This window comes from Theropithecus gelada, chromosome 1 (assembly GCF_003255815.1).
Source record: "Theropithecus gelada isolate Dixy chromosome 1, Tgel_1.0, whole genome shotgun sequence".
Classification (NCBI taxonomy): domain Eukaryota; kingdom Metazoa; phylum Chordata; class Mammalia; order Primates; family Cercopithecidae; genus Theropithecus; species Theropithecus gelada.
In genome coordinates, this window is record NC_037668.1 from 136,440,082 (window position 1) to 136,453,294 (window position 13,213).

Consider the following 13,213-nt stretch of genomic DNA (forward strand, 5'->3'; position numbering starts at 1 on the left):
CTGGGAGTTGGAGATTGGAGCTGTTCCTATACGGTCATCTTGCTCCCCCACCCACTTCTTTCCAATTTTTATCTGTGGATATTTTCTTTTTCACCATAGCCCTCAAAGCACTTTCAAATATCACTTTTTAAATTCCAGAGGAACAGTCTTAGCAAACGGATTCTTGAGGGGAAAGCTGTAAATCTGTGAGATGAATTAACAGAACACAAACCAGATTTTCAGAAAGCTTCCTTCCAGTTTTTATCGGAGGATATTTTCTTCTTCATCATGGTCCTCCATAGGCTTCCAAATATCACTTTGCAAATTCCATAAGAACTGTCTTAGCAAACAGCTTCTTGAGGGGGAAGCTGTAACTCTCTGAGATGAATAAACAGAACACAAAGCAGTTTCTCAGGAAACTTCTTTCCAGTTTTTATCTGAGGATATTTCCTTTTTCACCATAGCCCTCTACAGGTGTCCAAATATCACTTTGCAAATTCCACAAGAACAGTCCAAGCGAACGGCTTCTTGAGGGGAAAGCTGTAACTCTGTGAGATGAATTAACAGAACACAAAGCAGTTTCTCATAAAGCTTCTTTCAATTTTTTATCTGAGGATATTTTGTTTTTCGCCATAGCCCGCCAGGGGCTTCCAAATATCACTTTGCTAATTCCAGAAGAACAGTATTAGACACAGGCTTCTTGAGGAAAAAGGTGTAACTCCCTGGGATGAATTCACAGATCACAAAGCAGTTTCTCAGAAAGCTTCTTTCTCATTTTTATCGGAAGATACTTCCTATGGCCCTATAGTATTCAAAGAGATCTGAAATATCAGTTCTCAGATTCCACAGAAATAAGGCTAGCAAACAGATCCACGAAATACAGCTGTAACTCTGTGAGTGGAAGTCACACATCACAAAGCAGTTTCTCAGAAAGCTTCTTTCCAGTTTTTCTCTAAGGATATTTTCTTTTTCACCGTAGCCCTCAATGGACTTCCAAATATCACTTTGTAACTTCCACAAGAATAGTCTTAGCGAATGGCTACTTGAGGGGAAAGCTGTAACTCTGTGAGATGAATTAACAGAACACAAACCAGATTCTCAGAAAGCTTCTTTACCCTTTTTATGTGAGGATATTTTCTTTTTCACCAGAGTCCTCCTTGGGCTTCCAAATATCACTTCTCAAATACCACAGGAACAGTATTAGCGAACGGCTTCTTGAGGGGAAAGCTCTAACTCTGTGAAATGAATTAAGAGAACACAAAGCTGTTTCTCTGAAAGCTTCCTTCCATTGTTAATCTGAGGATATTTTCTTTTTCACTGTAGCCCTCAATGGGCTTCCAAATATCACTTTGGAAATTCCACAATAACAGTCTTTGTGAATGGCTTCTTGAGGGGAAAGCTGTAACTCTGTGAGATGAATTAACAGAACACAAAGCAGTTTCTCAGAAATCTTCTTTCTGATTTTTATCAGAGGATATTTTCTTTTTCACTGTACCCCTCCATTGGCTTCCAAATATCACTTGAGAAATTCCACAAGAACAGTCTTAGCGAAAATCTTCTTGAAGGGAAAGCTGTAACTCTGTGAGATGAATTCAAACACCAGAAAGAAGTTTCTCAGAAACCTTCTTTCCAGTTTTTATCGGAGGATATTTGCTTTTTCACCATAGTCCTCCAAGGACTTTCAAATATTACTTTGTAAATTAAACAAGAACAGTTTTAGCGAATGGCTTCTTGAGGGGAAACCTGTAGAGGATATTTTCTTTTTCACCATAGCCCTCCATGGGCTTCCAAATATCACTTTGCAAATTCCAGAAGAACAGTCTCAGCGAAAGACTTCTTGAGAGGAAGGCTGTAACTCTGTGAGATGAATTCAAAGATCACAAAGAAGTTTCTCTGAAAGCTTCTTTCTCATTTTTATTGGAGGATATTTCCTTTAGCCCTATAGTCTTCCAAGGAATACGAAATCAGTTCTCATTTTCCACAGAAATATGTCTCACAAACAGCGCCACAACATAAAGCTGTAACTCACTGAGTGGATGTCACACATCACAAAGCAGTTTCTCAGAAAACTTCTTTCCAGTTTTTCTCTGAGGATATTTTCTTTTTCACCATAAACCTCTACGGGCTTCCAAATACCACTTTGAAAATTCCACAAGAACAGTCTTAGCGAACGGCTTCTTGAGGGGAAAGCTGTAACTCTGTGAGATGAATTAACAGAACACAAAGCTTTTTCTCAGAAAGCTTCTTTCCAGTTTTATCTGAGGATATTCTCTTTTCACCATAACCATTCATGGGCTTCCAAATATTACTTTTCAAATTCCACAAGAACAGTCGTAGCGAAAGACTTCTTAATTGGAAAACTGTAACTCTATGAGGTGAATTCACAGATCACAAAGAACTTTCTCAGAAAGATTCCTTCTCATTTTTATCGCAGGATAATTCCTTTGGCCCTATAATCTTCAAAGGGATCAGAAATATCAGTTCTCATATTCCACAGAAATAAGACTAGCAAATGGCTCCACGAAATATGGCTATAACTCATAGAGTGGAGGTCACACATCGCAAAGCACTTTCTCAGAAATCTTCTTTCCAGTTTTTATCTGAGAATATTTTCTTTTTCACCATTCCCCTCCATGGGCTTAAAAATATCACTTTGCAAATTCCACAAGAACAGTTTTACTGAAAGGCTTCTTGAGAGGAAAGCTGAAACTCTGTGAGAGGAATTCACAGATCAAAAAGAAGTTTCCCAGAATGCTTATTTCTCATTTTTATCGGAGGATATTTCCTTTGGCCTACGGTCTTCAATGGGATCCGAAATCAGTTCTCATTTTCCTCAGAAATAAGGATAGCAAACTGCTCCACGAAATACAACTGAAACTCAGTGAGTGGAAGTCATACATCACAAAGCAGTTTCTCAGATAGTTTCTTTCTCATTTTTATCAGAGATTATTTCCTTTGCCCCTATAGTCTTCAAAGGGATCCGAAATACCAGTTCTCAGATTCCACAGAAATAAGGCTAGCAAACAGCTCCACGAAATACAGCTGTAACGCAGTGAGTGGAAGTCACAAATCACAAAGTAGTTTCTCAGAAAGATTCTTTCCAGTTTTTATCTGAGGGTATTTTCTTTTTCACTTTACTCCTCCATGGGCTTCCAAATATCACTTTGCAAATTCCAAAAGAACAGTCTTAGCGAAAGGCTTCTGGAGGAGAAAGCTGTAACTCTGTGAGATGAATTCACAGATCACAAAGAAGTTTCTCAGAAAGTTTCTTTCTCATTTTTGTCGGAGGATATTTCCTATGGCCCAAGAGTCTTCCAAGGGATCCGAAATCAGGTCTCATTTTCCACAGAAATAAGGCTCACAAACAGCACCACGAAATAAAGCAGTAACTCATTGAGTGGTGTCACACATCACAAAGCAGTTTCTCAGAAAGCTTCTTTCCATTTTTTATCTAAGGATATTTATTTTTTCACCAGAGCCCTCTGTTGGCTTCCAAATATCAAATATCACTTTGCAAATTCCAAAAGAACAGCATTACCGAATGGCTCCTTGAGGGGAAAGCCGTAACTCTGTGAGAAATATTAACAGAACACGAAGCAGTTTCTCAGAAAGCTTCTTTCCAGTTTTTATCAGAGGATATTTTCTTTTTCACTGTAGCCCTCCATGGGCTTTCAAATATCACTTTGAAATTTCCACAAGAACCGTCTTTGCGAAAGGCTTCTTGAAGGCAAAGTTGTAATTCTGTGAAATGAATTCAGAGAGCACAAAGAAGTTTCTCAGAAAGCTTCTTTCTCATTTTTATCAGAGGATATTTCCTTTGGCCCTGTAGTCTTAAAAGGGATCCGAAATATCAGTTCTCAAATTCCACAGAAATAAGGCTAGCAAACAGCTCCATGAAATACAGTTGAAACGCAGTGAGTGGAAGTCACAAATCAGAAAGCCGTTTCTCAGAAAGCTTCTTTCCAGTTTTTATCTCATGATACTTTCCTTTTCACTATAGCCCTCCAAGGGCTTCCAAATATCACTTTGCAAATTCCACCAGAACAGTCTTAGGGAAAGGCTTCTTGAGGGGAAAGGTGTACCTCTGTGAGATGAATTAACGGAACACAAAGCTTTTTCTCAGAAGCTTCTTTCCAGTTTTTCTCTGAGGATATTTTCTTTTTCACCATAGCCCTCCAAGGGCTTTCAAATATCACTTTGCAAATTCTACAAGAACAGAATTAGTGAAAGGCTTCTTGATTGGAAAGCTGTAACTCTGTGAGATGAATTCACAGATCACAAAGAACTTTCTCAGAAACCTTCTTTCTCATTTTTATCAGAGGATATTTCCTTTGGTCCTATAGTCTTCAAAGGGATCGGAAATATCAGTTCTCAGATACCACAGATATAAGGCTAGCTAACTGCTCCACGAAATACAGCTGTAACTCAGTGAGTGGAAGTCACACATCACAAAGCACTTTCTCAGAAAGCTTCTTTTCAGGTTTTATCTGAAGATATTTTCTTTTTCACCATAGCCCTCTATGGGCTTCCAAATATCACTTTGCAAATTCCACAAGAACAGTCTTAGCTAATGGCTTCTTGAGAGTAAAGCAGTAACACTGTGACATGAATTAACAGAACACAAAGCAGTTTCTCAGAAAGCTTCTTTCCAGTTTTTATCTGAGGATATTTTCTTTTTCACCGTAGTCCTTCATGGGCTTCCAAATATCACTTTGCAAATTCCACAAGAACAGTCTTACTGAAAGGCTTCTTGAATGGAAAGCTGTAACTCTATGAGATGAATACACAGATCACAAAGAGGTTTCTCAGAAAACTTGTTTCTCATTTTTATCTGAGGGTAATTTCTTTGGCTGTACAGTCTGCAAAAGGATGCGAAATATCGTTCTCAGATTCCAAAAAAATAAGGCTAGCAATCAACTCCACGAAATACAGCTGTAACTCAGTGAGTGCAAGTCACACATCACGAACTCACTTTCTCAGAAAGCTTCCTTCCAGTTTTTATCTGAGGATATTCTTTTTTCACAGTAGCCCTCTATGGGCTTCCAAATATCTCTTGGCAAATTCCACAAGAAGAGTCTTAGTGAACGGCTTCTTGAGGGGAAAGCTCTAACTCTGTGAGATGAATTAAGAGAACACAAAGCAGTTTCTCAGAAAGCTTCTTTCCAGTATTCATCTGAGGATACTTTCTTTTTCACCACAGCCCTCCATGGGCTTCCAAATATCACTGCAAATTCCTCAAGAACAGTTTTAGCGAAAGGCTTCTTGAGAGGAGAGCTGAAACTCTGTGAGATGAATTCACAGATCAAAAAGAAGTTTCTCAGAATGCTTATTACTCATTTTCATCGGAGGATATTTCCTTTGGCCCTATGGTCTTCAATGGGATCCGCAATATCAGTTCCCAGATTCCACAGATATAGGGCTAGCAAACAGCTCCACGAAATACAACTGAAACTCAGCGAGTGGAAGTCACACATCACAAAGCAGTTTCTCAGAAAGCTTCTTTCTCATTTTTATCAGAGATTATTTCTTTTGCCCATATAGTCTTCAAAGGGATCCGAAATACCAGTTCTTAGATTCCACAGAAATAAGGCTAGCAAACAGCTCCACGAAATACAGCTGTAACTCAGTGAGTTGAAGTCACACATCACCAAGCAGTTTCTCAGAAACCTTCTTTCCAGTTCTTATCTGAGGGTATTTTCTTTTTCACTGTAACCCTCCATGGGCTTCCAAATATCACTTTGCAAATTCCAAAAGAACAGTCTTAGCGAAAGGCTTCTGGAGGGGAAAGCTGTAACTCTGTGAGATGAATTCACAGATCACAAAGAAGTTTCTCCGAAAGCTTCTTTCTCATTTTTATCGGAGGATATTTCCTTTGGCCCTAGAGTCTTCCAGGGCATCCGAAATCAGTTCTCATTTTCCACAGAAATAAGGCTCACAAACAGCACCACGAAATAAGCTGTAACTCAGTGAGTGGATGTCACACATCACAAAGCAGTTTCTCAGAAAGCTTCTTTCCAGTTTTTATCTAAGGATATTATTTTTTCACCAGAGCTCTCTGTGGGCTTCCAAATATCACTTTGCAACTTCCACAAGAACAGTCTTAGCGAAAGGTTTCTTGAGGGGAAAACTGTAACCCTGTGAGAAATATTAACAGAACACAAAGCAGTTTCTCAGAAAGCTTCTTTCCAGTTTTTATCAGAGGATATTTACTTTTTCACCGTAGCCCTCCATGGGCTTTCAAATATCACTTTGAAATTTCCACCAGAAGAGTCTTTGTGAAAGGATTCTTGAAGGCAAAGTTGTAATTCTGTGAAATGAATTCACAGAGCACAAAGAAGTTTCTCAGAAAGCTTCTTTCTCATTTTTATCGTAGGATATTTACTTTGGCAATGTGGTTTTCAAAGGGATCCGAAATATCAGTTCCCATATTCCACAGAAAAAAGGCGAGCCAACAGCTCCACGAAATACAGCTATAACGCAGTGAGTGGAGGTCACAAATCAGAAAGCCGTTAATCAGAAAGCTTCTTTCCAGTTTTTATCTCATGATACTTTCTTTTTCACTATAGCTCTCCAAGGGCTTCCAAATATCACTTTGCAAATTCCACAAGAACAGTCTTAGCGGAAGACTTCTTGAGGGGAAAGGTGTAACTCTGTGTGATGAATTCACAGAACACAAAGCAGTTTCTAAGAAAGCTTCTTTCTCATTTTTATTGGAGGATATTTCCTTTGGCTATATTGTCGTCAAAGGGATCCGAAATATCAGTTCTCAGATTCCACAGAAATAAGGCCAGCAAGCAGCTCCATGAAATACAGTTGTAACCCAGTTAGTGGAAGTCACACATCACAAAGCAGTTTTTCAGATAACTTCTTTCCAGTTTTTATCTGAGGGTATTTTCTTTTTCACTATAGCCCTCCAAGGGCTCCAAATATCACTTTGCAAATTCCACAAGAACAGTCATAGTGAACGGCTTCTTGAGGGGAAAGCTGTAACTCTGGGAGATGAATTAAAAGAACACAAAGCAGTTTCTCAGAAAGCTTCTTTCTCATTTTATTGAAAGATAATTACTTTGGCCTTATAGTATGAAAAGGGATCAGAAATATCAGTTCTCAGATTCCAGAGAAATAGAGCTAGCAAACAGGTCCATGAGATACAGCTCTACCACAGTGAGTGGATGTCACACATCACAAAGCTGTTTCCCAGAAAGCCTCTTTCCAGTTTTTATCTGAGTATATTTTCTTTTGCACCATAGCCCTCTATGGGCTTACAAATATCACTTTGCAAATTCCACAAGAACACTCTTAGCGAAAAGCTTCTTGAGGGGAAAGCTGTAACTCTGTGAGGTGAATTAACAGAACACAAAGCAGTTTCTCAGAAAGCTTCTTTCCAGTTTTTATCTGAGGATATTTTCTTTTACATCATAGCGCTCCATGAGCTTCCAAATATCACTTTGGCAATTCCACGAGAACAGTAGTAGCGAAGGGCTTCTTGAGGGGAAAGCTGTAAAACTTTGAGGTGAACTCACAGCTCATAAAGAAGTTTCTCAGAATGCTTCTTTCTCATTTTTATCGGAGGTATTTCCTTTGGCCCTATAGTCTTCAAAGGTATCCGCAATATCTGTTCTCAGATTCCACAGAAATAAGACTAGCAAACAGCTCCACGAAATACAGCTGTAAATCCTTGAGTGGAAGTCACAAATCACAAACCACTTTCTCAATAACTTCTTTCCAGCTTTTACTTTTTTATTTATTATTATTATACTTTAAGTTCTAGGGTACATGTGCATAACGTGCAGGTTTGTTACATATGTATACTTCTGCCATGTTGCTGTGTTGCACCCATCAACTTTTCATTTACATCAGGTATAACTCCCAATGCAATCCCCCCTCCCCCCTCCCCATAATAGGCCCCAGTGTGTGATGTTCCCCTTCCCGAGTCCAAGTGATCTCATTGTTCAGTTCCCACCTATGAGTGAGAACATGCGGTGTTTGGTTTTCTGTTCTTGTGATAGTTTGCTAAGAATGATGGTTTCCAGCTGCATCCATGTCCCTACAAAGGACACAAACTCATCCTTTTTTATGGCTGCATAGTATTCCATGGTGTATATGTGCCACATTTTCTTAATCCAGTCTGTCACCGATGGACATTTGGGTTGACTCCAAGTCTTTGCTATTGTGAATAGTGCCACAATGAACATACGTGTGCATGTGTCTTTATAGCAGCATGATTTATAATCCTTTGGGTATATACCCAGTAATGGGATTGCTGGGTCATATGGTACATCTAGTTCTAGATCCTTGAGGAATCGCCATACTGTTTTCCATAATGGTTGAACTAGTTTACAATCCCACCAACAGTGTAAAAGTGTTCCTATTTCTCCACATCCTCTCCAGCACCTGTTGTTTCCTGACTTTTTAATGATGGCCATTCTAACTGGTGTGAGATGGTATCTCATTGTGGTTTTGATTTGCATTTCTCTGATGGCCAGTGATGATGAGCATTTTTTCATGTGTCTGTTGGCTGTATGAATGTCTTCTTTTGAGAAATGTCTGTTCATATCCTTTGCCCACTTTTTGATGGGGTTGTTTGTTTTTTTCTTGTAAGTTTGTTTGAGTTCTTTGTAGGTTCTGGATGTTAGCCCTTTGTCAGATGAGTAGATTGCAAAAATTTTTTCCCATTCTGTAGGTTGCCTGTTCACTCTGATGGTAGTTACTTTTGCTGTGCAGAAGCTTTTTAGTTTAATGAGATCCCATTTGTCAATTTTGGCTTTTGCTGCCGTTGCTTTTGGTGTTTTAGACATGAAGTCTTTGCCCATGCCTATGTCCTGAATAGTACTACCTAGGTTTTCCTCTAGGGTTTTTATGGTATTAGGTCTAATGTTTAAGTCTCTGATCCATCTTAAATTAATTTTCATATAAGGAGTAAGGAAAGGATCCAGTTTCAGCTTTCTGCTGATGGCTAGCCAATTTTCCCAGCACCATTTATTAAATAGGGAATCCTTTCTCCATTTCTTGTTTCTCTCAGGTTTGTCAAAGATCAGATGGCTGTAGATGTGTGGTATTATTTCTGAGGACTCTGTTCTGTTCCATTGGTCTATATCTCTGTTTTGGTACCAGTACCATGCTGTTTTGGTTGCTGTAGCCTTGTAGTATAGTTTGAAGTCAGGTAGTGTGATGCCTCCAGCGTTGTTCTTTTGATTTAGGATTGTCTTGGAGATGCGGGCTCTTTTTTGGTTCCATATGAACTTTAAAGCAGTTTTTTCCAATTCTGTGAAGAAACTCATTGGTAGCTTGATGGGGATGGCATTGAATCCATAAATAACCTTGGGCAGTATGGCCATTTTCACGATATTGATTCTTCCTATCATGAGCATCGTATGTTCTTCCATTTGTTTGTGTCCTCTTTTATTTCACTGAGCAGTGGTTTGTAGTTCTCCTTGAAGAGGTCGTTTACATCCCTTGTAAGTTGGATTCCTAGGTATTTTATTCTCTTTGCAGCAATTGTGAATGGAAGTTCATTCATGATTTGGCTCTCTGTTTGTCTGTTACTTGTGTATAAGAATGCTTGTGATTTTTGCACATTAATTTTGTATCCTGAGACTTTGCTGAAGTTGCTTATCAGCTTAAGGAGATTTGGGGCTGAGACGATGGGATTTTCTAAATATACAATCATGTCATCTGCAAACAGGGACAATTTGACTTCTTCTTTTCCTAACGGAATACCCTTGATTTCTTTCTCTTGCCTGATTGCCCTAGCCAGAACTTCCAACACTTAGTTGAATAGGAGTGGTGAGAGAGGGCATCCCTGTCTTGTGCCAGTTTTCAAAGGGAATTTTTCCAGTTTTTGCCCATTCAGTATGATATTGGCTGTGGGTTTGTCATAAATAGCTCTTATTATTTGGAGGTACGTTCCATCAATACCGAATTTATTGAGCGTTTTTAGCATGCAGGGCTGTTGAATTTTGTCAAAAGCCTTTTCTGCATCTATTGAGATAATCATGTGGTTCTTGTCTTTGGTTCTGTTTATATGCTGGATTATGTTTATTGATTTGCGAATGTTGAATCAGCCTTGCATCCCAGGGATGAATCCCACTTGATCATTGTGGATGAGCTTTTGATGTGCTGCTGAATCCGGTTTGCCAGTATTTTATTGAGGATTTTTGCATCGATGTTCATCAGGGATATTGGTCTAAAATTCTCTGTTTTTATTGTTTCTCTGCCAGGCTTTGGTATCAGGATGATGTTGGCCTCATAAAATGAGTTAGGGAGGATTCCCTCTTTTTCTATTGATTGGAATAGTTTCAGAAGAAATGGTACCAGCTCCACCTTATACCTCTGGTAGAATTCAGCTGTGAATCCATCTGGTCCTGGACTTTTTTTCGTTGGTAGGCTATTAATTATTGCCTCAATTTCAGAGCCTGCTATTGGTCTATTCATGGACTCAACTTCTTCTTGTTTAGTCTTTTATCTGAGGATATTTTCTTTTTCACCATAGCCCTATATGGGCTTCCAAATATCACTTTGCATATTCCACAAAACAGTCTCAGCAAAAGGCGTCTTGAGGGGAAAGCTGTTACTCAGTGAGAAGAATTAACAGAACACCAATTAGTTTCTCAGAAAGTTTCTTTCCAGTTTTTATCTGGGGATATTTTCTTTTTCACCATAGCACTTCATGGGCTTCCAAATATCACTTTGCAAATTCCACAAGAACAGTCTTAGCGAACGGCTTCTTGAGGGGAAAACTGTAACTCTGTGAGATTAATTAACAGAACACAAAGCGGTTTCTCGGAAAGCTTCTTTCCAGTTTTTATCTGAGGATATTTTCTTTTTCACCATAGCCCTCCATGGGCTTCCAAATATCACTTTGCAAATTCCACAAGAACAGTCTTAGAGAAAGGCTGCTTGAGGCAAAAGCTGTAACTCTGTAACATGAATTTACACATAACAAAGAAGTTTCCCAGAAAGTTTCTTTCTCATTTTTATCGGAGGATATATCCTTCGGCCCTATAGACTTCAATGGGATCCACAGTATCAGTTCTCATATTCCACAGAAACAAGACTAGCAAACAGTTCTATGAAATGCAGCTGTAACCCAGTGAGTGGAAGTCACACATCACAAAGCACTTTCTCAGAAAGCTTCTTTCCAGTTTTTATATGAGGATATTTTCTTTTTCACCATAGCCCTCCATGGACTTCCAAATATCTCTTTGCAAATTCCACAAGAACAGTCTTAGTGACAGGCTTCTTGAGGGGAAAGCTGTAACTCTGTGAGATGATATCACAGATCACAAAGAAGTTTTTCATAAAGATTCTCTATCATTTTTATAGGAGAATAATTCTTTTGGCCCTATAGTCTGCCAAGGGATCCTAAATGTCGGTTCTCAGATTCCACAGAAATAAAACTAGCAAACAGCTTCACGATATACAGGTGTATCTCAGTGAGTGGAAGTCACACATCACCAAGTCATTTTCTCAGAATGCTTGTCCCAGTTTTTATCTGAGGATATTTCTTTTTCACCATAGCCTGCTTTGGGCTTCCAAATATCTCTTTGCAAATTCCACAAGAACAGTCTTAGCAAACGACTTCGTGAGGGGAAAGCTGTAACTCTGTGAGATGAATTCACAGATCACAAAGAACTTTCTCAGAAAGCTTCTTTCTCATTTTTATCACAGGATATTTCCTTTGGTCCTATAGTCTGCCAAGGGATCCGAACTGTCAGTAGTCAGATTCCACAGAAATAAGACTAGCAAACAGCTCCACAAAATACAGGTGTATCTCAGTGAGTGGAAATGACACATTACAAAGCACTTTCTCAGAAAACTTCTTTCCAGTTTTTATATGAGGATATTTTCTTTTTCACCATAGCCCTCCTTGGGGTTCCAAATATCACTTTGCTAATTCCACAAGACCAGTCTTAGTGAATCGCTTCTTGAGGGGAAACCTGTAACTCTGTGAGATGATTTCACTGAACACAAAGAAGTTTCTCAGAAAGCTTCTTTCCAGTTTTAATCTGAGGATATTTTCTATTTCACCATAGCCCTCCATGGGCTTCCAAATATCACTTTGCAAATTCCACAAGAACAGTCTTAGCGAAAGGCTGCTTGAGGAGAAAGCTGTAACTCTGTGAGATGATATCACAGATCACAAAGGAGTTTCTCGGAAAGCATCTTTCTCATTTTTATCGGAGGATATTTCCTTTGGCCCAATAGTCTTCAAAGGTATCCGAAATATCAGTTCTCAGATTCCACAGAAATTAGGCTCCCAAACAGCTTCACGAAATATTGTTGTAACTCAGTGAGTGGAAGTCACACATCACAAAGCAGTTTCTCAGGAAGCTTCTTTCCAGTTTTTATCTGAGGATATTTTCTTTTTCAACATAGACCTCTACGGGCTTCCAAATATCAATGTGCAAATTCCACAAGAACAGTCTTAGCCAACGGCTTCTTGAGGGGAAAGCTGTAACTCTGTGAGATGAATTACGAGAACACAACACAGTTTCTCAGAAAGCTTCTTTCCTGTTTTTATCTGAGGATTTTCTCTTTTTCACTATAGCCATCCATGGGCTTCCAAATATCACTTTGCAAATTCCACAAGGACAGTCATAGCCAAGGGCTTCTTGAGGGGAAAGCTGTAACTCTGTGAGACAAATTCACAGATCACAAAGAAGTTTCTCAGAATGCCTCTTTCTTATATTTATCGGAGGATATTTCTTTGGCCCTATAGTCTTCAAAGGGATCTGAAATATTAGTTCTCAGATTCCACAGAAATAAGGCTAGAAAAGAGCTCCACGAAATACAGCTGTAACTCAGTGAGTGGAAGTCACACATCACAAAGCAGTTTCTCAGGAAGCTTCTTACCAGTTTTTATCTGGGGATATTTTCTTTTCTACCATACCCTCCATGGCCTTCTTAATATCAGTTTGCAAATTCCACAATAACAGTCTTAACGAACGGCTTCTTGAGAGGAAAGCTGTAACTCTGTGAGATGAATTAACAGAACACAAAGCAGGTTGTCAGAAAGCTTCTTTACAGTTTTTCTCTGAGGATATTTTCTTTTTCACCATCGCCCTCCATGGTCTTCCAAATATCACTTTGCGAATTCCACAAGAACAGTCATAGCAAACGGATTCTTGAGGGGAAAGCTGTAACTCTGTGAGTTGAATTCACAGATCACAAAGAAGTTCTCAGAAAGCTTCTTTCTCATTTGTATCGGAGGATATTTCCTTGGCCCTATAGT

The 13,213-nt window shown here is 39.0% G+C and overlaps 1 pseudogene; it reads right to left on the reverse strand.

Annotated features, from left to right (window-relative positions):
- Nucleotides 1–252: 252 nt before the first annotated feature.
- Nucleotides 253–2,218, reverse strand: LOC112624005 (annotated as a pseudogene).
- Nucleotides 2,219–13,213: the final 10,995 nt, after the last annotated feature.